Below are 25,638 nucleotides of genomic sequence, written 5' to 3'. Positions count from 1 at the left end.
CCCATTTGACCTACATGGAATTGCGGACATTTTTACAGTTTTGACAGTGCAACAGATGCTTAACTGAGCCAGCTTTCATATTTAGTACAATCATGCATATAACAAGCTTTATCACCTCATATTATTCATAGAAATACACTTAAAATACATAAATGCATGTTTTTTTCTTCATTTTATATCTATTTCTATTGGGTATTTTGACTTTTTCAGGTAGAAGAATGTCTGCGGCTAAGCCGCGGGCCACTTGATAAGGGTTGTTGATGGTAAAACAGGTAATTATACTAATTTATTATCATGTACACAGGCAACTAAGCATATTTATGATGCTTAAGGTGTGAAATACTGTCCTAATCAGTTTTGTGGTCACTCAAACTCTTGCCGTCGTGCAATTCCCATGCAGTTTGTATTGATTATTCCGCGTCCTGACACGTAAAGCTCCTGCTCTGTTGGCAGCAGAAGTTGGCACTCAACATGTTTATCCTTGTTCCTGAGCATGAATGCAGCACAGCTGAGTTGATTTGCTACTTGTTACCCTACAATTAGCTTGTGTTTGGTACTGTTTTCTCACAATATGCTTACAGTCATGGTTCCGGCTTGAGAAGATGTCGCGTCCGACTTAAACATAGGATTGTTGTAGCGAGTGTCCCCTTCATCGTTTACATTAGAGGGATCTTTTTGACAAAATTTGGCACTTTCAGCAACCAGTTTTGTTTTTTATTTGGTAAATGCTTCTCTCATTCAGTGATTTAAGGGCAGTATTGACTTTATTCGCTTGTCTTTGCATACAGAGGTGACATGGATCAATGATGTTTGATGTGTTGAGAATTCTGCTGGAAGCTGTGTCCCCAAAAGAAGTACTAGAAACCCCTTTCAGGAAGCCTGCATTGATCTGAGCTGCCTTTCTGCCCCTGTTACTACATGGAACCTCATTTCTCAGCTTAAAATGCTTGCCTACATATATGTATCTTGTTCATTTTAACCTTTCCGTCCATTCTATACCCCCAAAATGAGCATTGTTTCTTTCGCTTGGTTCTGAATCCCCATTTTTTACCCAGATTGCCACCATAAAAATAGTCAAAAGTACTTATTTTGTGCCCAAAATATGAAAATTTGTATTCTCTTGAACCTCTAAATGACAGCTGGCAATGCATATTGACCATCTGCTGCAGTTTAAAGGCACCCATGACATTATATGCTAGGATATATCATTGGCCTCTGGCAAATAAATGGGCTCCGAGCGACAAGGCGCGTTTCAAGATTTCACACTTTTATTGGTGCTAAACAACAAGTTATTGGAAGCTTATTGATTTCTTCTCTTCAAAGTATCTTTGATCTCTCATTTGTACTAATTTGTTTATTGTCTTGGATGAAATTGGATTTTCTTTGCTTTGAAATTGACATTTTTGGGGTGATTTAAAAAAAAACACACAAAAAAGACATTATCAAAATTGCTTAGAGTGAAAATATCTAACAAATTCATTCTTTCACCACCCCGCATAAGCCCCACGTGCATGTCCATTTGGTTTGTTTTGGTATTTTGTTGCAGATATTGAACTTAGCACATTTAAACCTTAAAGGGACATTTAAGCTTTAACAGGCCTAAAATGGCCTTCTTTGGACCGAAAACACCTGCGTGTGAAAATATGAAAAAAAATGGCCAAACGGACAGATAATCCAGCCAAACTTATTACATGTGTGCAATATGAATAGGAAGATAAGAATATGCAAGAAAAACACATTTTAATCAGAAGATATTTTTCCTTTAGGTTACAATATACTAAATCTTTTTGGAGTGCAATGCTATACTCTCTAAAAACCTGAACATCATTTATTTGAAGACACGGTTCTCTGTAGGGTCACTTGCCATGACTTTATTTTAGTATATTTCTGTGTGCATGTGGCAGGGAAAACATTGTTGTTTACTAGAAATTCACTCTTTTATCTGAAGATTGGAGACTACATAAGACTTTGACAGATGGCGGGAAACCCTCATGAACTGGATAGAAGCCGGTAAATAGATGGCCGTAAAACAGTGACTTTTGATTCGTGGCGAGTTCTTTCTTACATGTCGCGTGACCTATCTTTTTTATTGCTTAAATCAATTCGGCTTGGAATGCTCTTCGAGAAAAGGTATGGTTATGAGGGTCTCTATGCGCAAAAGTTTGACTTTATTTTTCGTTAAAGTTATTGCATTTACATTGAATTTGTGTAGGAAATCTTTTACTATATTGTAACCTAAACTAGCTTTAGGTAAAAAATGTAATATCATCTGCAAGTGCAAAATATGACTGGGAAAGCTGATTGTTGGTCATTTCTTAGCAAAAGAGAAGAAAATTAGTGCATTAAATGCATGAATTCAGATTATTTGACCTGGAATAGTTGTTTTTCAAGTTGACCCCCCCACCCTTGTATAGCCAAATAAGGGCTAAATTGCTTTCCGACTTAAATTCAAAGGCATTTTGGTTGACTGTGTAGCGTTATTGTGCTACATGCAGTCAGAATTCAACGCCAAGGACTCCGCAATCCAGTAACGCAACAATAGCTTGTGCGTAAAGCATGAACATTCAAACAGAGCCCCATTTGACCTACATGGAATTGCGGACATTTTTACAGTTTTGACAGTGCAACAGATGCTTAACTGAGCCAGCTTTCATATTTAGTACAATCATGCATATAACAAGCTTTATCACCTCATATTATTCATAGAAATACACTTAAAATACATAAATGCATGTTTTTTTCTTCATTTTATATCTATTTCTATTGGGTATTTTGACTTTTTCAGGTAGAAGAATGTCTGCGGCTAAGCCGCGGGCCACTTGATAAGGGTTGTTGATGGTAAAACAGGTAATTATACTAATTTATTATCATGTACACAGGCAACTAAGCATATTTATGATGCTTAAGGTGTGAAATACTGTCCTAATCAGTTTTGTGGTCACTCAAACTCTTGCCGTCGTGCAATTCCCATGCAGTTTGTATTGATTATTCCGCGTCCTGACACGTAAAGCTCCTGCTCTGTTGGCAGCAGAAGTTGGCACTCAACATGTTTATCCTTGTTCCTGAGCATGAATGCAGCACAGCTGAGTTGATTTGCTACTTGTTACCCTACAATTAGCTTGTGTTTGGTACTGTTTTCTCACAATATGCTTACAGTCATGGTTCCGGCTTGAGAAGATGTCGCGTCCGACTTAAACATAGGATTGTTGTAGCGAGTGTCCCCTTCATCGTTTACATTAGAGGGATCTTTTTGACAAAATTTGGCACTTTCAGCAACCAGTTTTGTTTTTTATTTGGTAAATGCTTCTCTCATTCAGTGATTTAAGGGCAGTATTGACTTTATTCGCTTGTCTTTGCATACAGAGGTGACATGGATCAATGATGTTTGATGTGTTGAGAATTCTGCTGGAAGCTGTGTCCCCAAAAGAAGTACTAGAAACCCCTTTCAGGAAGCCTGCATTGATCTGAGCTGCCTTTCTGCCCCTGTTACTACATGGAACCTCATTTCTCAGCTTAAAATGCTTGCCTACATATATGTATCTTGTTCATTTTAACCTTTCCGTCCATTCTATACCCCCAAAATGAGCATTGTTTCTTTCGCTTGGTTCTGAATCCCCATTTTTTACCCAGATTGCCACCATAAAAATAGTCAAAAGTACTTATTTTGTGCCCAAAATATGAAAATTTGTATTCTCTTGAACCTCTAAATGACAGCTGGCAATGCATATTGACCATCTGCTGCAGTTTAAAGGCACCCATGACATTATATGCTAGGATATATCATTGGCCTCTGGCAAATAAATGGGCTCCGAGCGACAAGGCGCGTTTCAAGATTTCACACTTTTATTGGTGCTAAACAACAAGTTATTGGAAGCTTATTGATTTCTTCTCTTCAAAGTATCTTTGATCTCTCATTTGTACTAATTTGTTTATTGTCTTGGATGAAATTGGATTTTCTTTGCTTTGAAATTGACATTTTTGGGGTGATTTAAAAAAAAACACACAAAAAAGACATTATCAAAATTGCTTAGAGTGAAAATATCTAACAAATTCATTCTTTCACCACCCCGCATAAGCCCCACGTGCATGTCCATTTGGTTTGTTTTGGTATTTTGTTGCAGATATTGAACTTAGCACATTTAAACCTTAAAGGGACATTTAAGCTTTAACAGGCCTAAAATGGCCTTCTTTGGACCGAAAACACCTGCGTGTGAAAATATGAAAAAAAATGGCCAAACGGACAGATAATCCAGCCAAACTTATTACATGTGTGCAATATGAATAGGAAGATAAGAATATGCAAGAAAAACACATTTTAATCAGAAGATATTTTTCCTTTAGGTTACAATATACTAAATCTTTTTGGAGTGCAATGCTATACTCTCTAAAAACCTGAACATCATTTATTTGAAGACACGGTTCTCTGTAGGGTCACTTGCCATGACTTTATTTTAGTATATTTCTGTGTGCATGTGGCAGGGAAAACATTGTTGTTTACTAGAAATTCACTCTTTTATCTGAAGATTGGAGACTACATAAGACTTTGACAGATGGCGGGAAACCCTCATGAACTGGATAGAAGCCGGTAAATAGATGGCCGTAAAACAGTGACTTTTGATTCGTGGCGAGTTCTTTCTTACATGTCGCGTGACCTATCTTTTTTATTGCTTAAATCAATTCGGCTTGGAATGCTCTTCGAGAAAAGGTATGGTTATGAGGGTCTCTATGCGCAAAAGTTTGACTTTATTTTTCGTTAAAGTTATTGCATTTACATTGAATTTGTGTAGGAAATCTTTTACTATATTGTAACCTAAACTAGCTTTAGGTAAAAAATGTAATATCATCTGCAAGTGCAAAATATGACTGGGAAAGCTGATTGTTGGTCATTTCTTAGCAAAAGAGAAGAAAATTAGTGCATTAAATGCATGAATTCAGATTATTTGACCTGGAATAGTTGTTTTTCAAGTTGACCCCCCACCCTTGTATAGCCAAATAAGGGCTAAATTGCTTTCCGACTTAAATTCAAAGGCATTTTGGTTGACTGTGTAGCGTTATTGTGCTACATGCAGTCAGAATTCAACGCCAAGGACTCCGCAATCCAGTAACGCAACAATAGCTTGTGCGTAAAGCATGAACATTCAAACAGAGCCCCATTTGACCTACATGGAATTGCGGACATTTTTACAGTTTTGACAGTGCAACAGATGCTTAACTGAGCCAGCTTTCATATTTAGTACAATCATGCATATAACAAGCTTTATCACCTCATATTATTCATAGAAATACACTTAAAATACATAAATGCATGTTTTTTTCTTCATTTTATATCTATTTCTATTGGGTATTTTGACTTTTTCAGGTAGAAGAATGTCTGCGGCTAAGCCGCGGGCCACTTGATAAGGGTTGTTGATGGTAAAACAGGTAATTATACTAATTTATTATCATGTACACAGGCAACTAAGCATATTTATGATGCTTAAGGTGTGAAATACTGTCCTAATCAGTTTTGTGGTCACTCAAACTCTTGCCGTCGTGCAATTCCCATGCAGTTTGTATTGATTATTCCGCGTCCTGACACGTAAAGCTCCTGCTCTGTTGGCAGCAGAAGTTGGCACTCAACATGTTTATCCTTGTTCCTGAGCATGAATGCAGCACAGCTGAGTTGATTTGCTACTTGTTACCCTACAATTAGCTTGTGTTTGGTACTGTTTTCTCACAATATGCTTACAGTCATGGTTCCGGCTTGAGAAGATGTCGCGTCCGACTTAAACATAGGATTGTTGTAGCGAGTGTCCCCTTCATCGTTTACATTAGAGGGATCTTTTTGACAAAATTTGGCACTTTCAGCAACCAGTTTTGTTTTTTATTTGGTAAATGCTTCTCTCATTCAGTGATTTAAGGGCAGTATTGACTTTATTCGCTTGTCTTTGCATACAGAGGTGACATGGATCAATGATGTTTGATGTGTTGAGAATTCTGCTGGAAGCTGTGTCCCCAAAAGAAGTACTAGAAACCCCTTTCAGGAAGCCTGCATTGATCTGAGCTGCCTTTCTGCCCCTGTTACTACATGGAACCTCATTTCTCAGCTTAAAATGCTTGCCTACATATATGTATCTTGTTCATTTTAACCTTTCCGTCCATTCTATACCCCCAAAATGAGCATTGTTTCTTTCGCTTGGTTCTGAATCCCCATTTTTTACCCAGATTGCCACCATAAAAATAGTCAAAAGTACTTATTTTGTGCCCAAAATATGAAAATTTGTATTCTCTTGAACCTCTAAATGACAGCTGGCAATGCATATTGACCATCTGCTGCAGTTTAAAGGCACCCATGACATTATATGCTAGGATATATCATTGGCCTCTGGCAAATAAATGGGCTCCGAGCGACAAGGCGCGTTTCAAGATTTCACACTTTTATTGGTGCTAAACAACAAGTTATTGGAAGCTTATTGATTTCTTCTCTTCAAAGTATCTTTGATCTCTCATTTGTACTAATTTGTTTATTGTCTTGGATGAAATTGGATTTTCTTTGCTTTGAAATTGACATTTTTGGGGTGATTTAAAAAAAAACACACAAAAAAGACATTATCAAAATTGCTTAGAGTGAAAATATCTAACAAATTCATTCTTTCACCACCCCGCATAAGCCCCACGTGCATGTCCATTTGGTTTGTTTTGGTATTTTGTTGCAGATATTGAACTTAGCACATTTAAACCTTAAAGGGACATTTAAGCTTTAACAGGCCTAAAATGGCCTTCTTTGGACCGAAAACACCTGCGTGTGAAAATATGAAAAAAAATGGCCAAACGGACAGATAATCCAGCCAAACTTATTACATGTGTGCAATATGAATAGGAAGATAAGAATATGCAAGAAAAACACATTTTAATCAGAAGATATTTTTCCTTTAGGTTACAATATACTAAATCTTTTTGGAGTGCAATGCTATACTCTCTAAAAACCTGAACATCATTTATTTGAAGACACGGTTCTCTGTAGGGTCACTTGCCATGACTTTATTTTAGTATATTTCTGTGTGCATGTGGCAGGGAAAACATTGTTGTTTACTAGAAATTCACTCTTTTATCTGAAGATTGGAGACTACATAAGACTTTGACAGATGGCGGGAAACCCTCATGAACTGGATAGAAGCCGGTAAATAGATGGCCGTAAAACAGTGACTTTTGATTCGTGGCGAGTTCTTTCTTACATGTCGCGTGACCTATCTTTTTTATTGCTTAAATCAATTCGGCTTGGAATGCTCTTCGAGAAAAGGTATGGTTATGAGGGTCTCTATGCGCAAAAGTTTGACTTTATTTTTCGTTAAAGTTATTGCATTTACATTGAATTTGTGTAGGAAATCTTTTACTATATTGTAACCTAAACTAGCTTTAGGTAAAAAATGTAATATCATCTGCAAGTGCAAAATATGACTGGGAAAGCTGATTGTTGGTCATTTCTTAGCAAAAGAGAAGAAAATTAGTGCATTAAATGCATGAATTCAGATTATTTGACCTGGAATAGTTGTTTTTCAAGTTGACCCCCCACCCTTGTATAGCCAAATAAGGGCTAAATTGCTTTCCGACTTAAATTCAAAGGCATTTTGGTTGACTGTGTAGCGTTATTGTGCTACATGCAGTCAGAATTCAACGCCAAGGACTCCGCAATCCAGTAACGCAACAATAGCTTGTGCGTAAAGCATGAACATTCAAACAGAGCCCCATTTGACCTACATGGAATTGCGGACATTTTTACAGTTTTGACAGTGCAACAGATGCTTAACTGAGCCAGCTTTCATATTTAGTACAATCATGCATATAACAAGCTTTATCACCTCATATTATTCATAGAAATACACTTAAAATACATAAATGCATGTTTTTTTCTTCATTTTATATCTATTTCTATTGGGTATTTTGACTTTTTCAGGTAGAAGAATGTCTGCGGCTAAGCCGCGGGCCACTTGATAAGGGTTGTTGATGGTAAAACAGGTAATTATACTAATTTATTATCATGTACACAGGCAACTAAGCATATTTATGATGCTTAAGGTGTGAAATACTGTCCTAATCAGTTTTGTGGTCACTCAAACTCTTGCCGTCGTGCAATTCCCATGCAGTTTGTATTGATTATTCCGCGTCCTGACACGTAAAGCTCCTGCTCTGTTGGCAGCAGAAGTTGGCACTCAACATGTTTATCCTTGTTCCTGAGCATGAATGCAGCACAGCTGAGTTGATTTGCTACTTGTTACCCTACAATTAGCTTGTGTTTGGTACTGTTTTCTCACAATATGCTTACAGTCATGGTTCCGGCTTGAGAAGATGTCGCGTCCGACTTAAACATAGGATTGTTGTAGCGAGTGTCCCCTTCATCGTTTACATTAGAGGGATCTTTTTGACAAAATTTGGCACTTTCAGCAACCAGTTTTGTTTTTTATTTGGTAAATGCTTCTCTCATTCAGTGATTTAAGGGCAGTATTGACTTTATTCGCTTGTCTTTGCATACAGAGGTGACATGGATCAATGATGTTTGATGTGTTGAGAATTCTGCTGGAAGCTGTGTCCCCAAAAGAAGTACTAGAAACCCCTTTCAGGAAGCCTGCATTGATCTGAGCTGCCTTTCTGCCCCTGTTACTACATGGAACCTCATTTCTCAGCTTAAAATGCTTGCCTACATATATGTATCTTGTTCATTTTAACCTTTCCGTCCATTCTATACCCCCAAAATGAGCATTGTTTCTTTCGCTTGGTTCTGAATCCCCATTTTTTACCCAGATTGCCACCATAAAAATAGTCAAAAGTACTTATTTTGTGCCCAAAATATGAAAATTTGTATTCTCTTGAACCTCTAAATGACAGCTGGCAATGCATATTGACCATCTGCTGCAGTTTAAAGGCACCCATGACATTATATGCTAGGATATATCATTGGCCTCTGGCAAATAAATGGGCTCCGAGCGACAAGGCGCGTTTCAAGATTTCACACTTTTATTGGTGCTAAACAACAAGTTATTGGAAGCTTATTGATTTCTTCTCTTCAAAGTATCTTTGATCTCTCATTTGTACTAATTTGTTTATTGTCTTGGATGAAATTGGATTTTCTTTGCTTTGAAATTGACATTTTTGGGGTGATTTAAAAAAAAACACACAAAAAAGACATTATCAAAATTGCTTAGAGTGAAAATATCTAACAAATTCATTCTTTCACCACCCCGCATAAGCCCCACGTGCATGTCCATTTGGTTTGTTTTGGTATTTTGTTGCAGATATTGAACTTAGCACATTTAAACCTTAAAGGGACATTTAAGCTTTAACAGGCCTAAAATGGCCTTCTTTGGACCGAAAACACCTGCGTGTGAAAATATGAAAAAAAATGGCCAAACGGACAGATAATCCAGCCAAACTTATTACATGTGTGCAATATGAATAGGAAGATAAGAATATGCAAGAAAAACACATTTTAATCAGAAGATATTTTTCCTTTAGGTTACAATATACTAAATCTTTTTGGAGTGCAATGCTATACTCTCTAAAAACCTGAACATCATTTATTTGAAGACACGGTTCTCTGTAGGGTCACTTGCCATGACTTTATTTTAGTATATTTCTGTGTGCATGTGGCAGGGAAAACATTGTTGTTTACTAGAAATTCACTCTTTTATCTGAAGATTGGAGACTACATAAGACTTTGACAGATGGCGGGAAACCCTCATGAACTGGATAGAAGCCGGTAAATAGATGGCCGTAAAACAGTGACTTTTGATTCGTGGCGAGTTCTTTCTTACATGTCGCGTGACCTATCTTTTTTATTGCTTAAATCAATTCGGCTTGGAATGCTCTTCGAGAAAAGGTATGGTTATGAGGGTCTCTATGCGCAAAAGTTTGACTTTATTTTTCGTTAAAGTTATTGCATTTACATTGAATTTGTGTAGGAAATCTTTTACTATATTGTAACCTAAACTAGCTTTAGGTAAAAAATGTAATATCATCTGCAAGTGCAAAATATGACTGGGAAAGCTGATTGTTGGTCATTTCTTAGCAAAAGAGAAGAAAATTAGTGCATTAAATGCATGAATTCAGATTATTTGACCTGGAATAGTTGTTTTTCAAGTTGACCCCCCACCCTTGTATAGCCAAATAAGGGCTAAATTGCTTTCCGACTTAAATTCAAAGGCATTTTGGTTGACTGTGTAGCGTTATTGTGCTACATGCAGTCAGAATTCAACGCCAAGGACTCCGCAATCCAGTAACGCAACAATAGCTTGTGCGTAAAGCATGAACATTCAAACAGAGCCCCATTTGACCTACATGGAATTGCGGACATTTTTACAGTTTTGACAGTGCAACAGATGCTTAACTGAGCCAGCTTTCATATTTAGTACAATCATGCATATAACAAGCTTTATCACCTCATATTATTCATAGAAATACACTTAAAATACATAAATGCATGTTTTTTTCTTCATTTTATATCTATTTCTATTGGGTATTTTGACTTTTTCAGGTAGAAGAATGTCTGCGGCTAAGCCGCGGGCCACTTGATAAGGGTTGTTGATGGTAAAACAGGTAATTATACTAATTTATTATCATGTACACAGGCAACTAAGCATATTTATGATGCTTAAGGTGTGAAATACTGTCCTAATCATGTCGCGTGACCTATCTTTTTTATTGCTTAAATCAATTCGGCTTGGAATGCTCTTCGAGAAAAGGTATGGTTATGAGGGTCTCTATGCGCAAAAGTTTGACTTTATTTTTCGTTAAAGTTATTGCATTTACATTGAATTTGTGTAGGAAATCTTTTACTATATTGTAACCACAAGAATGATACGGGGATAGAACTTTTTCCGAAAAGTAAACATTCTTTCAACATTTCACGTCATAATGAAACCATGAACATAGCGCGAAAAATGTGAAAATCATCAAAAAGTAAATAAAAGATTGAACGTACGTTTATTCTGTGTCAACACCGTTCGTCCATTTTCTTTGCTATTTCCACTTTCTGTTCTCGTATGATTTTAAAAATATTATGTATTCGAAGATGCCACAAAATAATGTGTGCGTCATGTGCTTTTGAGACAAGTAGCATGCTGTTTGTGGATGATCAAATGCCTGAATCTCATCACCGTTACGTCCCACACCGTTACGCTGAATGAGTAACGGTGTTGACAACATCTTAACGGTGTGCACAAATATATACACGCATTATGGTGTGAATAGACTTCGTATTCATATCGCCGATTGTCTTTCAAACAACATCGCACATTTTACATGGAATTTATCAGACAAAAATGGAAAATGAATACAATTGGAACCAGTTCTGTCAGAATTCCTGAATGTCATCACCGTAACGTTCCACACCGTTACGCTGACTGAGTAACGGTGTTGACAATATCGTAACGGTGTGGACAAATTTATACACACAATATGGTGTGAATAAAGTTCGTATTCATATCGCCGATTGTCTTTCAAACAACATCGCAAATTTTACATGGAACTTATCTGACATACATGTCTTGTAAAAAACACGATGCGAATTAACAATAATATGAAAGTATAAGATAATCTGTCCACACCGTTACAATTGTGACAACACCGTTACGCCGCAAAAAAGAAGACTTTTATATACATTAAGATTCAACAAAAACTGCAAACGTGTTTTAACATCATAAAGTCTTCAAAACGGTGTCCGATGAAAGAAGAATTTAGTATATTAACATGTACCCAAACATTTTAAATACATTCTTAAAGTTGTAAAACGTGATTAAAATGTGTATTTACACCGTTACGCACTTACGGTTCTGATAAAGTCACTTACGATTTGGAATTGATGTAATAGCCACTCTTGATCACTTTATACAATGAAACAACGCAAAAAATTTCATTTAAATCAAGTTTAAATATAAAAACATTATCAAAAAAGTATTAATGTCCGTAACGGTGTTCTCTTCACAGCTTTTGACGTGCGTCAAATAAACCTTCCTAATCGCCATCTGGGTCACATTAGGTCGTGCCCAGCTTAGGTTGACGTCCGTCTGTCGTGTACGTAACTGATAAAAGGTCTGTCGACACTGCTTCACTAATTTTGATTTTTGAATATTTTTTTATTAAGAATGGAACCTCATCAAATATTTACCCACATACGCCTTTTGAATGAAAGTATCGAATCGGCGTTTTTGACATCATTGGGAAGATTATTTCATTCAGATAAAGTAGACGGTAGGAATGAATTTGCGTACAGTGATGATCGGGTCTGAATTGTTTGAAGATTTGAAGCATTTTGAAGCTTGAACCGTAACACTCAAACAGTCGTTTTTCAATGCTTCACAGCTTTTTCAATTGGCTTTGGAAGATATAATTACAAAAATATTGTTACATGGAGTTCAAAGACCTAAAATTATCAAGTCCATATCTCCAAGGAAATTTACAAACAAATCATTATTCTAAAACTTGCATGTAAATATTATAGATAACTCTATGCTGCAATTAATGTTTCATGACGATTCCCTTATACCAACCACCTCTGCTACTACATTGTTTAGTGTACAGCAGTTCATAGCAACTGTTCATGCTACTACATTGTTTAGTGTACATCAGTTCATAACAACTGTTAACCTCTGCTACTACATTGTTTAGTGTACAGCAGTTCATAGCAACTGTTAACCTCTGCTACTACATTGTTTAGTGTACAGCAGTTCATAGCAACCACCTCTACTACTACATTGTTCAGTGTACAGCAGTTCATAGCAACCACCTCTGCTACTACATTGTTTAGTGTACAGCAGTTCATAGCAACTGTTAAATTTTCCTATTAAACAATTACGGATTCGACGAAGTTTGCAGAAAAAAAGTGTCAACAAATATAATCATACTTTTATTATGCGTCCTTGTGTTGACAACTGAGTAAATATTACAATAATAAAAGAAAGTACGTAGAACATGAAAATACCATTGTTTTCAGAATAATCCACTATTGTAAATTACGTTGGACGGACAGACAACCCAAATGCAACATTAAATGTAACATACACTTTATAAGCAAAATAATGCTGCTCTCTGTTTTTCTATATTCATATATTGCACTGAATGAGAATGAAAAATTGAACAGCTTCAATATGTTCCAAAAAGCTAAATCATGCATCGATGTTTTCAACCAGTTTGTATGTGTACTAGAAATTGTATTGTATACATTGTGTTGTTACTTGCGGAGTCATATGAATGTATTAACCCATTTATGCATAGCGTCTAGACAAAATGCCTTGGCAAACAGCGTAGACCCAGATGAGACGACACATGATGCGTCTCATCAGAATCTGCGCCGTTTACTTAAAGGAATTTCTTTAAGAAATATTCTAAATATAGAAATAAATGTACTAGACACCCCTACTTTTGGAAATAAATTGATCCAATTTAGAAGGGTGGGAGAGTCCACTAGGCATAAATGGGTTAAACATCACGTCTGGTGCTCAACGTTCTGTCATTGCAAGAATGGTTCTGGGCCGACTTATTTATTTCTTTATACATGTATATATGAACCGCAATAACTATTAATTACATGTGAATCTTAACATAAATCAAAATATAGCTTCCCATGAAAGGATGCAAAACATTATTACCAGCAAAAAACTACCAATATCAACGAAATGCATACGACATCACGAAGCAAGACTATACAATACACACATTAACCCATTTATGCCTAGTGGACTCTCCCATCCTTCTAAATTGGATCAATTTATTTCCAAAAGTAGGGGTGTCTAGTACATTTATTTCTATATTTAGAATATTTCTTAAAGAAATTCCTTAAGTAAACGGCGCAGACCCAGATGAGACGCCGCATCATGCGGCGTCTCATCTGGGTCTACGCTGTTTGCAATGTCCTTTTTTCAGGACGCTAGGCATGAATGGGTTAATAACGATTCATGAAGTTCTTTCCACGGAAACTGTTAGCAGTCTATGAACAGTGTATATTTCAAGGATGGGTTTCAAATTGTTTGCGTTTATTTTGTAATAAAAGAATAATCATTGTACCGTTATATATTTTATATAAAGGAGTTATAGGTTGTGTGCAAAGTTATATGGATGCCAATTTGTTCCAGTCAGCACAATAATAGAGCGTAAAATTGCCATAGCATATGGTCTACTAATCACAATAACAAATGAGATGCATCCACTAATGCGAAAAACATTCCATAGGCAAACAATCCATATACAACAGAAAATTAAATATAGAACAAAATGTGTTTGTGAAACACTATGTCCCCGATATATTTGACTTTTGACCTTGAAGGATGACTTTGACCTTGACTTTCACCACTCAAAATGTGCAGCTCCATGAGATGCACATGCATGCCACATATCAAGTTGCTATCTTCAATATTGAAAAAGTTATGGCCAATGTTAAAGTTTGACGCAAACAAACCAACAAACCACAAAACAAACCTACCAACAAACAAACAGACAGTGCAAAAACAATAAGGACATAAAAATTATATTTTTGTTTATTGTGCGAGGAGAGAAAACATCGTGTTTTTTTCCACACGAGAACTTGTGCTGCATTTGGAGTAAGTACACCAACTGTGTACAAAAAGCATATATTCCATTCACAAAACGCTTGTATACATTATTTTAAAGCTAACTTGTTTCAATAAAGAAAACGCTCCTTACTGCCATTAGAACCGTTACGTTTCTAAAATGCATTGTATGATTTTCATTGGACTGGGGTAATGTGGATACCCCTATATCATGTAATGTTAGCATCAGAGTGTTACCTGGTGTGATTTAATAAAGATTTTAGGTATACACAACTTATCAAAGAACATGATCGGTTATAATGCGTGAAAGGCATACAAGACATAAGAACATAAAAAAGATAACCGTTGATAACCATCTAGCACAAGTACCATCTACCATATTTACTCGTAAGTGGATATATTTAAATACGCTGTAATAGAATATCTTTATCCTTTCTGGATTATATAACAGTGCACTTATATGTAGACACTTGATTACGTAATAGTACTATATTTTTCAGCAGATGTTCGACCAATCTATAAAATTGACATTTGCAACGACAAAATGCAAATTATAGCAAGACATTGTACAGCCCGATGGCCTAGCATGCAATTATTCTATTATCGTAATACAAAACAATTTTCTGCATAGCAATTTAACATTTCCATGAAAAATAAACCTATTCAATTTCTCTTATCTAAATTTCCTTAGAGAAATGAGGCACATTATGTCGTCGCATAAAATACATTCACTGTATGGTTTTTGTCTTTCTAAAACAGGCATATCAAAGGCTAATACAATATTATCATATAAACAATAGTATATTTTAAGTATTTATCAAATGTCAATGAAGCACCGATACACACATGCGCACATTTACAATCGGTTGCACCATTTTAAATGCAGTGCGCAATTTGTGTAGCCATGACAGTCGTGAAAATGAATATATAGGAGAACGACCGTCATGCTGGGATAAACAGTGAAACCTTGTATTAGATTAAAGATGTAATCTAACAAATTATGTGTTGTGAACACAATTGGTAAAAGAATAACATCCTACCGTTTTCATCCAATACAATTTGAACGATTTGTAATTGTTTTTCCTGCTTTCATCTTTTTAAGTTATGTTTTAATACCGTTTATTCCTTAAAAATTATAACATAACAATACCTGCATTTTATACTTGTATTATCCCATTAATTTCATTTTGTTAGTGTTTAATACCGTGCACATCTATTACCGGAAAAATAAAAATATTATTTAATAAGCAATGCCCTAAAAGTCTTACATTAGTCATGTTTTCCATAGTTACCCGCATCTTTGATTTAAAAGATTAGTAACAACTGACAAAATGAGGTTCAATTTATAAATAAAACAACATATCCCATAAACAACACAACATAACTTGCTTAACCACTTTGAAATAAAATATAAGCCATAAAATCTGTTTTTAATTTTTGTATTCACTTTTGTGGTTATAATATGGCTGTCTTACAACATGTAATAGTCATGGCCGTCGTGATTAATCAGAATTTCTTTTTTTACTACAGTCCTTTTGAGGCGCATGAGCAAACATTCAAGACCAAATCGTATCGGGTATCCAAACCACAAGATGCCATTACAACAGGATGCAAGTAAATTATGCATTAAACCGCACATGCATAGTTCAAGAAACCTGCATGAACGTTGTATATATTAGGGAAAGGTCTGACATTCAAGCTGAAGCAATTTTGAAATGATATCACTGGCGCATAAAAAGTTGCAGCGGTGTAGTAGATATTACAGTTCTTCGGTTGGGAAATTGACATTATTAACTAAGTGAATGCTTTCATCGGATGTTTGGATGCATTTGTCAACGTTTATACTGTCATTTTCGGGCCCAAATCAAGTGCTGTTCCTGCAGTAATTGGTTATTTATTTTGGGGTAGATCTTAAAGACGCTCCCACAGTTGGATTGAATCTGTAACCTCTTGACAGCATATCCATTACGAATGACTTTAGGAAATATACATAAATATAAATTAACAGATGCTTCCATTTTAAGCTCAGCTTATAAGGACCCAGGGCGAGTATTTATAGCTACTGATTATATTGTTTAAAAGAAAAGAAACACATGTCAAATGAAATGACTGCAGCTTCTTGAAGAAATATATCGTTCATTTTTATATTTCATATATTTTTTTATTTATATTTAAACCATGTTTTACTTAAAAATTATGTTTATTTTAAGAGTGATTAAAACTTAAGAAAAGGTTATTAAAGTGTTTAACAACTGGATAAACAACAAGAGTATTGTATATTCTGTACTATATGTTTGGCTTCAACTAATTAAGGTAGATTCTGATATGGTAATTGGTATTACAGTTTACCATTTAATTAATAAATTATTGGTGTTTGTTGAAAAATGATTATGAATTTGACATCATTATGTAATCATACCTTTATTAATGGCTGTATGTGAAAGCACGTGTAATTACTTTTTATCTATTTAAAGAAAAGGCATCAAAGAGTTTTTGGGGTAATTATTATAGTAAAAAGATCATTATACTATTTCAAAAAAGTTTAACAATGTTCAAAACATCAAATAATCGTTTTCTTGCAAACTGTTTAAAAAAAGTTATGAACGTTTTAAAACACCTGGGGGCTAATGTCCTAGCGTGCCCTTTTTTGAAGGAGCTAATGTCCTAGGGGCTCATGTGCTAAAGGCTAGTGTCCTAGGGACTAACGTCATAGAGGGCTAATGTCCGTACCCCATACTTGTAAATAGTGTTTTATTTGGATTTAATCAAATATGACATGCTATGATGATTTGTTTATCAATTGAGTACCTTATACAGTGAACATCAATACAAAGGAAATGAAAAACAAATACAATCGTGAAAATATCAAAATAATTGGGTTTTTGTGAAGAACTTTTAAATATAACTTACCTATTCAAATTACAATATACTAGACAGTCCTCCTTAGAGTCGTAAAATAGTTACAAACCGGAGTCTCTAATCATTATGTTTATAGTGCAAGCGACCAGCAATGCGAGGCTGACGAAATCAGAGTTTCAAAAATTGAATTAAACAAACAAATGGCACATCTGTTCTGAGTTTTAAAAAGTGTATTGAAATTCCATTTTTAAGAAATTGCAGTTTATTGGTACTTTTGTTTCCAACTAACTACCCGTATTCACTTAGTTTTAAATCGAACTCAGAAGATTACGTATTCTGTGGAAATAATGTATGCTTTATAATGATGTGATAACCGGGCCAATAACACGGTCTTAAAATATTACAAAGAAGTACAGGGTGCAGGGTCACGTGTGTTTTTGGGGGTCCACCTTTTAACGTTAACGGATTTAAACGACGGTATGTGGTGCTGTTGTTCGAATAACTTTTTAATTTAAGTTTTCCTAAGAGTTTCAACTAGCGCATAAAAGAAACATTTTTATGCTGCTTATGGCAGTTTGAAAAACATCAGAATTACTTTATTAAATAAGCATGTGTTCTTGTTCAAAAATTCAATTTTTACTGCATTCATTGTACACGGTTATGTGTCACGCAACGTGAAATTTTGTCACCGATATCAGACGTATTCAAGGATTTATTTTTATAACTTACGATATCGGCACAAACTGTACTAAATATTTGTTTCAAATGGTTTTCAATAATTTGAGATATTTGCAAAAACAAGAAATATCTTTAAAAAAAATATACGGCGTTGATTGTGGTTGGAGTTTATGAAAGGTAAAAGGTTCAATGAATGAGATCAAGGATAGCGAATGGCTTTTTCTGTGCAGTTCTTAGCTGCATCACACGCAGTACGGGCTGTTACGCGGAGTTTTCGCGGCTTATTTAACATTATTACATATTGCTGGTCATAAACCTATAGATACAAAACAGAAAACCAAAAGAAGAATGGAAGTGAAATTAAAACATATGAGTCAACCGGCCACACGCGAAGTATCCGTACATATTTTAAATATTTATACGCGCGTTTTTCGAACAATCCTTTTTTAGTGGTTTGTCGGGCATTGCTATTTGAGTCGATTATTAACAGTATCGAGAATAATCGCGCTCATGCTTAATACATTAGTCATTAAGGTAGAATAATTCTTGTTAAATTAATTTAAAAATAATATTTATCATGGTATTGTTGAAAACACATTAAGAATCTATTATTTACCATAATTATATCGCTGGATATCTTCATTTAACATCTTTCTGGTCCAAAGAAAATTTCAGTTCACATAGTTCACGCAATAGCGTCTTTATTATATTACGATTATTTTGCTGGCCGCGAGCTCCGGTCAGCTTATTAAAGGTAGTCGTGAAGACTCGGCGATGACCTGTGTATAAACTCTGACATTCACACACACTTACCGCGAACTGACCCTGATACCTCGCGGGTTGAAATGCAATGCATTAAAGTGAGGCCTCGCTTCCACTGCTCTTTATACTTTTACATGTTAACATGTTGACAGGAATATGGAAGTTAGTACTCAATATGAGAACATTTCCTTTAAGTACAAAGTTCTCGCGCTGGCAATCCTCTGAAAATAAAAGGTGCACGCACAAACTATATTGATGTCGGGATTGAGTGTAAAACTGTTATATCTATTAAGCCTTTTAATTCGAGATAAAATTGTTTCATGCTGTACACGCAGTAAATAAGTGTTACAAAGACGCGGACATGATTCAAATGTTCTGGTCGTATGCTCAAATCAGCATATGAGACAAATGAAGTGTATTCATTCTGACCTAGCCGCGGGAAATTTTATTTGAATTTTATTGGACAGTTACAAAGGTCAGGTAAGGTGAAAAGCTGGCGTATACAGCTACGCCGAAAAATAAAGTTCTTAACGGCGTGATTACATTCTACCCAGCCCGTGTGTAAACCCCTGAAAGCCCCGTTGATTCTGCCTTCTATACAGGGACTTTGTGGCATTCCCCTTTTTAACTGTAATGGATTTAAAGTTTAAACACGACGGTTAGTGGTGCTTTTGCTGCATTCATTGTACACGGTTATGTGTCACGCAACGTGAAATTTTGTCACCGATTTCAGACGTATTCAATGATTTATTCTTATAACTAACGATATCGGCACAAATTGCGCTATAGATATTTTCAAATGGATTTCAGTAACTTGAGATATTTGCAAAAATAAATTTCTTAAAGGCGTGATTACATTCTGTCCAGCCCGTGTGTAAACCCCTGAATGCCCCGTTGATTCTTCACTCTGTACAAGGTGCAGGATCACGTTACTTTGCGGCAATCCCCTTTTTAACTTTAATGGATTTAAACACGACGGTTAGTGGTGCTTTATTTCAAATAACTTTTTTAAAACAATTTTTCTTAAGAAACTCAAGTAGTGCATACAAGACAGATTTGTATGCTGCTTATGGCAATGTGAAATACATCAGAGTTACTTTATTTAAAAAGCCTGTGTTCTTGTTAAAAAAATATGATTTGTACTACACGGTTATGTAACATAGAACGTGAAATTTTGTCACCGATTTCACCGAGACGTATTCAAGGATTTATTCTTATACATTAAGACATCGGAACAAACTGCAAGAAAATTATGCACTAAAGGTTTTGGCAAATGTATTTCAATAACTTGAGATAATAGCAAAACTTAAGTTTTTATTAAATGGTGTGATTACATTCTGTCCAGCCCGTGTGTAAACCCCTGAAAACCCTTAGTAATACGTGTTGGATGTACACAGTCTTACACTGCCAAAAGGTTTAGCATGCGTAAATAATGTCCTTCTTTGTTATATATAGATTTCGCAATCTTTTATCTCAAATTTTGCCATGACCGAGCATATAGCCAATATATCACTTTACATGACTGGAAAGGTGGTTTCATAAGCTTCCAAAAAACTGCATTAGAAAAAAAAATCTATAAGTTGTAACTCTAAATAATTACCTTAAAACATAGGCACCGGTTTTGGCAGACATCTGCAAAGCCATCTTGTATGCACCATGCCCTACTATTGAGGCTGGCAACCACCAACATACACAGAAATGCACAAATCAGGCCTTTTGTCCTGTGCTTGACAAATATACCTTTAAACTGATACCAAAACTTATCATTTGAAATGCATTTTTAAAACATATGGACCAGGACCTGCATCATATGTGCTTAGTAGCAAATTAACTGCATGTAACCCCCCAAATTCCACTTCCTTTTAGGGGTATGCAACCAAAAGATATAAATCAAACACCTTGCGTTAATGCATAATTTATTTAACGCCGTACATACTTACCCTCACTTAAGGTGTGTGTACTTAAAAATGTGTATCACCAGTTGCAACTCGTAAGGTCCACTTTAATACATTTTACAATTACAATTTGAAATATTTGTAAAGGTATGCGACTGAGCATTATTTTTTCTTCAAACTCAATTATAACTAAATGGAATTAAAAACCATCTTTCCAAAGTTACATTTTGAAACATACCTTTATCGTGTTTATATGCCATGTGTACTCTTCGTCACTTTATCCGCTCTTCATATGCATTTGATTACACGAAACAAAATAAGGTTGAATCAAATATGTTATTTAGAGAAAGCGTTAGCACCGCACTGACAGATTTAGTATTTAAAATACTTCAATATGAACCTTACACAAAAGCATCGATGAACGACCATGTATAGTGTTGTTTTTTTTCATTCAAAATCGGGTCCGGTAATCGGCCCCATTCCCAATGAAAAAAGTATATATTTTTCCCAAATGGGAGCTAAAAATTCCCAATTGAAGGTTTAAAAATTATTTTTTTTAGATCTCAATATTTTGTTCATCTCCCATCAATATAAGTTCAACCTTAGTAAATATAATACTCAAAACACTTGTGTTCTCAATTTTGAAGCATTTTATAGCAAAGCAAAACAACAACACGTATTTCCCAATTTTAGTCAAATCGCCGCGAATTTTCCCAATCCGAACAGACCCGGCCCCATTCCCAAAATGGTGAAAAAACACTGATTTAAAATTAGGTTCTTAAACTATTCCAATGATATTATTTAGTTCATACCTATACCTTAGGTCAATTAGAGTGTCAGTAATCATTCATATTAATTAAATACTGATACCGAACATAAAGATTATCTGTAAATACTATAATAAGCTTGAATTAATGATACTATAACATATGTTCATAATTTCGCGTTAATACGTGCACGGTACATTTAAAATACACATATACGACTAAGATTTACATAGCTTATAAGCACACTAATGGTTCAAAGTTTAATAAATACTACAATACAAAAATAAAAGTTACCTAACTCTCTAAATCATCAGGCATATATACACGTTCGCATTCTAGCTTTACTATCGCTAGAAATTAGGATTTTACAACATATGTTCCTAATTGCGCGCATAGAGCGTAATCTAGAGTCTGTGTTAGTACTTGCATGGTACGTTTAAAATATACACGTTGGATCATAAGATAAACATAACTTATTAGCGCATTAATTGTTTATTCTCTTACCGATCCGGTATATAAACGTCCGCATTCAAGCTCTATTATCGAGTTCTCAGTTTTTCAGATTAACGGACCATGGCAAGTCAATACTTGACAATTGTAATAATATGTCAAATGCATTATTATTAATGTATTTTATTGGTTTGCGTGGACGTCATTAAACATGAGTGTTTATTGTAGAAATAGATGCGGGTTTATTAATGTTCTGTACTTATTTGATATAGAGAATATTAGGTTAGTGTTGATTATAGATCAGGTTTATAATGCGAGGCTTAGAAAACAAAAAGCACGAGCCTTGGCGAGTGCTTTTTCGTTTTGGTGCCGAGCATGATAAACTTGATCTATAATCAACACTAACCTATTATTCTATTTATCCCACTTTTTATTCAGTAAACCTTTTTATTTAAACAAAAGTAGTTTAACTGGATAATTTCACGTTTTCATGAGTGTTTGTCGTACTTTGATATTGACTGTAGTGTAACCGAGTTCAGTGTATTACTCCGCGTTCCTAAAGTAACCGCTGATCATTTTTTTAATCAGAATACCGTTTTGTGACAAAGAGTCGTGCGTTATTAATTACAATTGTATTCATAGTGAATTGCAAATCTAAAAGTTTTATAATATCAATATAACATTTAGATGTTATATACAATGAACTACATTTGTTTATAACGTAGCCTAACAATGTAGCACGTGCCGTCGATTATACCACAAATTTAATAAACGGGGCTTTAATCAACCGAATTCGCTGTAAAAGTGGGATAAAATACAGTTACACATGTTTACAACGCCTGAATTAAAGCCTTCTTAAGATGCAGTTTTGAAATCAATAGCTATAAATTGCTATTTAGAACCAGCCCACTTTTAATATTTTGTTCAGTAATAATGGATGGCATTGGCATGTGTATCGAATTGATCTCTCGCCATCGGTCAATCAAACTACCTGATCAACCAATCAGATACCGTTTATTGACGCCAAACTTCCTTATCAACCAATCAGATACCGTTTATTGACGCCGCATGGTCGGACAAACGTTGACTCTGCCTGTGTTTTTTAAACATTGCAATAGTACACACAATTTGACAATAGTTAAATGAGAACAACAAAAAGTATAGTATAAAAATACTAATTATAATAGGACTATACCATTCCATTGATACGAATCTTGTTTTGCAGTTCTAATTCTCTCTGCGACCAGTTCTGTCCCAGTTCAATGCTTTTGAAAGCAGCAAAACAGGCGAGCTAACTATGCAGACAAAATACAATAAGCGAGAGATAAGCGGTCGATTGTCAAACCCTAAAAATTACGATTATAAAACCTAAAGAAATTTCACCCACTTGTGGACAGAGCTTGAGCTAATACTGCTGTTTGTTAAGTCTAAATTCGATAGGAGAGCACAGGACCGATACCTAACTTTGCTTCTACTTGTCATTGTAGGTAATACGATGCTCTCAATCTTCGCACTTGTGCTGCTGGTGTCAAGCTTTGGCACAGCGAACCCATATCGGCCGGTAAATCCTCCTTATCCGGTAAATCGCCCTCTGCAATCTAATCCGGTATATCGTCCTCAGCAATCTAATCCGGTATATAAACCACTGCAATCTAATCCGCAATATGGTCCTCAGCAATCGAATCCGGTATATGGTCCTCAGCAATATAATCCGGAAGATCTTCCTCTGCTAACTGCTACGACACATACGATCGATCCATGTGCCGATGTTTGATGCCCCCGTATCGCCTGCCCTTCTGGACAATACACACCACCGGGTTCTTTCTTCCCAGCATGCAAAGGGTTAATTGCTTATGGCTTGTTGAGGTATGACGCATTTGTTTTCCCTGTACAATACCTCGAGAGCTGTAGATCATCACATGTCGGCGCGATATTATCCCTTTGCATGCTTGGAAATTTGTCGTCTGCTAATATGTCGTCTGCTAAATTTCTAAAATTAGCATTTTCTTCGATTTTTTTCTCAAAGAATACTATCAGAATAGCAAATACTTTGGATACTGATGAGACGCCACGTTCTGTGGCGTCTCATCTGGATCCAACCTGTTTGCAAAGGCCTTCAAAATTCGGTTCCAGCACTGAAAAAGCTAAAACATAAATACAATGTATAGTTGTCAAGAAAATAAATAATGTCTTTAAAATGCATTACTTTTGTTAAATGTCTTAAATGTTGGCACTACGGCCAATTATTGTTCACTTCTTTTTTCTCGTTTGTACTTTTATAGAATTTTCTTAATAAGTCAAGGCCGTTTGTTCAAAGAAAAGTTTTGGACACATCAGTTAAAAATTATGATTGCTAACGGTCTAAATAATATATTGATATGTAAATCACAATTAATGTAACATTGGCATAGTTAACATTTGTTTAAGGTATCCGCCTGATACGTTCTTATTTTCTTTCAAGTTGTTACAATTTTCAATATTTAAACGTAGAATGTCAAACGTATTTCGGTCAATATGACAAGCATTCAGGACCATTATACTTATTGATAAGTGTGTGGGGGAGAATATTTGCCACCTCTTTTGCTTGCTATTTAAAACAATAGCTTGTTGCTATATTTATTTTTTTCTAAATGACTATTAGAAGTTGCTTTATGACAAGGGAATGTTGGTGATTCACAGATGCTTATTGCATTTTGATATTCGCTACAAACATGCTACTACTGTGGCGTGCATCTGCCGTTAGTGGGGAATTGTAAGTCATTATTATTGCGTGTATATAAAAAGCAAACATTAAGTATCATGCTTAGATGAAACAAAATCGTATAGCTTTTTAGTCGGAACAAATCAAATTTATCAAAATCTAGTTTTTGACGTTAATGTCTTAAAATTCAAACAAGCCGAAACAAAAAGGCACTTAGCATGTGCCTGTGCAAGAATCAACATTAACTCTTTCAGCGCGGGAACCGAATTTTGAAGGCCTTTGCAAACAGTTTGGATCCAGATGAGACGCCACAGAACGTGGCGTCTCACCTGGATCCAAACTGTTTGCTATTCTGATAGTATTCTTTGAAAAAAAATCGAACAAAATGCTAATTTTAGAAATTCAGCAGACGGCATTTTAGCAGACGACAAATTTCCCAGCATGCAAAGGGTTAAGGGAATCACGTTCAAACTGAAAAGCAACATGTTATTCGTGTTAACCAAGATAATTCGGCAGATTTCGCACATTGTGGGCATATTTAATCCTAAACTATGTGTTGACTTATTTAGCCACTGTTGTTGTTGCTGTTGTTGCTTTTGGTCGAAAATGATCCCCATCTCTGTGAGTCAGTAAACCCCAGAATATTGCTAGTTTAGCGAGCATGCGCACTTGGATGTTGGGTTAATACGATTGTATATCAGTACATTCAAACAAATGTGTTTGATTGATTGCAAGTCAAAATGCAACATAAATACTCAAAATAATCGAATATTTCGTAAAATATTTCGTAAAATAAAGTTAACCCATTGTAATTCAGTGTCCCTTATAGCAATAGCTAAAATTTCAACGCTAGATGTGGTATGGTAACACAGATTTAACGAGATACAAAATGCTAGTTTTTATTTGTAGTGGCACAGTATGTTCCATGTTAAAGGGGCCGTCCAACATATGTTGGCATGTATTGAAGCTTGTCATTAAATGCTTTAAAT

At 35.4% G+C, this 25,638-nt stretch overlaps 1 long non-coding RNA gene across 3 annotated transcripts; it reads left to right on the top strand.

The window, feature by feature from the left end:
• Positions 1–209: 209 nt before the first annotated feature.
• LOC127848924 (uncharacterized) lies at positions 210–10,569 on the top strand. Of its 3 annotated transcripts, XR_008034821.1 has the most exons (5): positions 210–272; positions 2,786–2,847; positions 5,360–5,421; positions 7,934–7,995; positions 10,508–10,569. It is a non-coding gene; the product is annotated as an uncharacterized LOC127848924 (long non-coding RNA). The 3 variants fall into 3 exon arrangements; XR_008034819.1 differs by lacking the exons at positions 210–272; positions 2,786–2,847 and adding an exon at positions 3,597–4,585; XR_008034820.1 differs by lacking the exons at positions 210–272; positions 2,786–2,847; positions 5,360–5,421 and adding an exon at positions 6,171–7,159.
• The last annotated feature ends 15,069 nt before the right edge of the window (positions 10,570–25,638 follow it).

The sequence above is a fragment of the Dreissena polymorpha genome, chromosome 10 (genome assembly GCF_020536995.1).
Source record: "Dreissena polymorpha isolate Duluth1 chromosome 10, UMN_Dpol_1.0, whole genome shotgun sequence".
Classification (NCBI taxonomy): domain Eukaryota; kingdom Metazoa; phylum Mollusca; class Bivalvia; order Myida; family Dreissenidae; genus Dreissena; species Dreissena polymorpha.
Note: the sequence above shows the minus strand (reverse complement) of the source record. Positions and strands in the feature narration are given on the sequence as shown.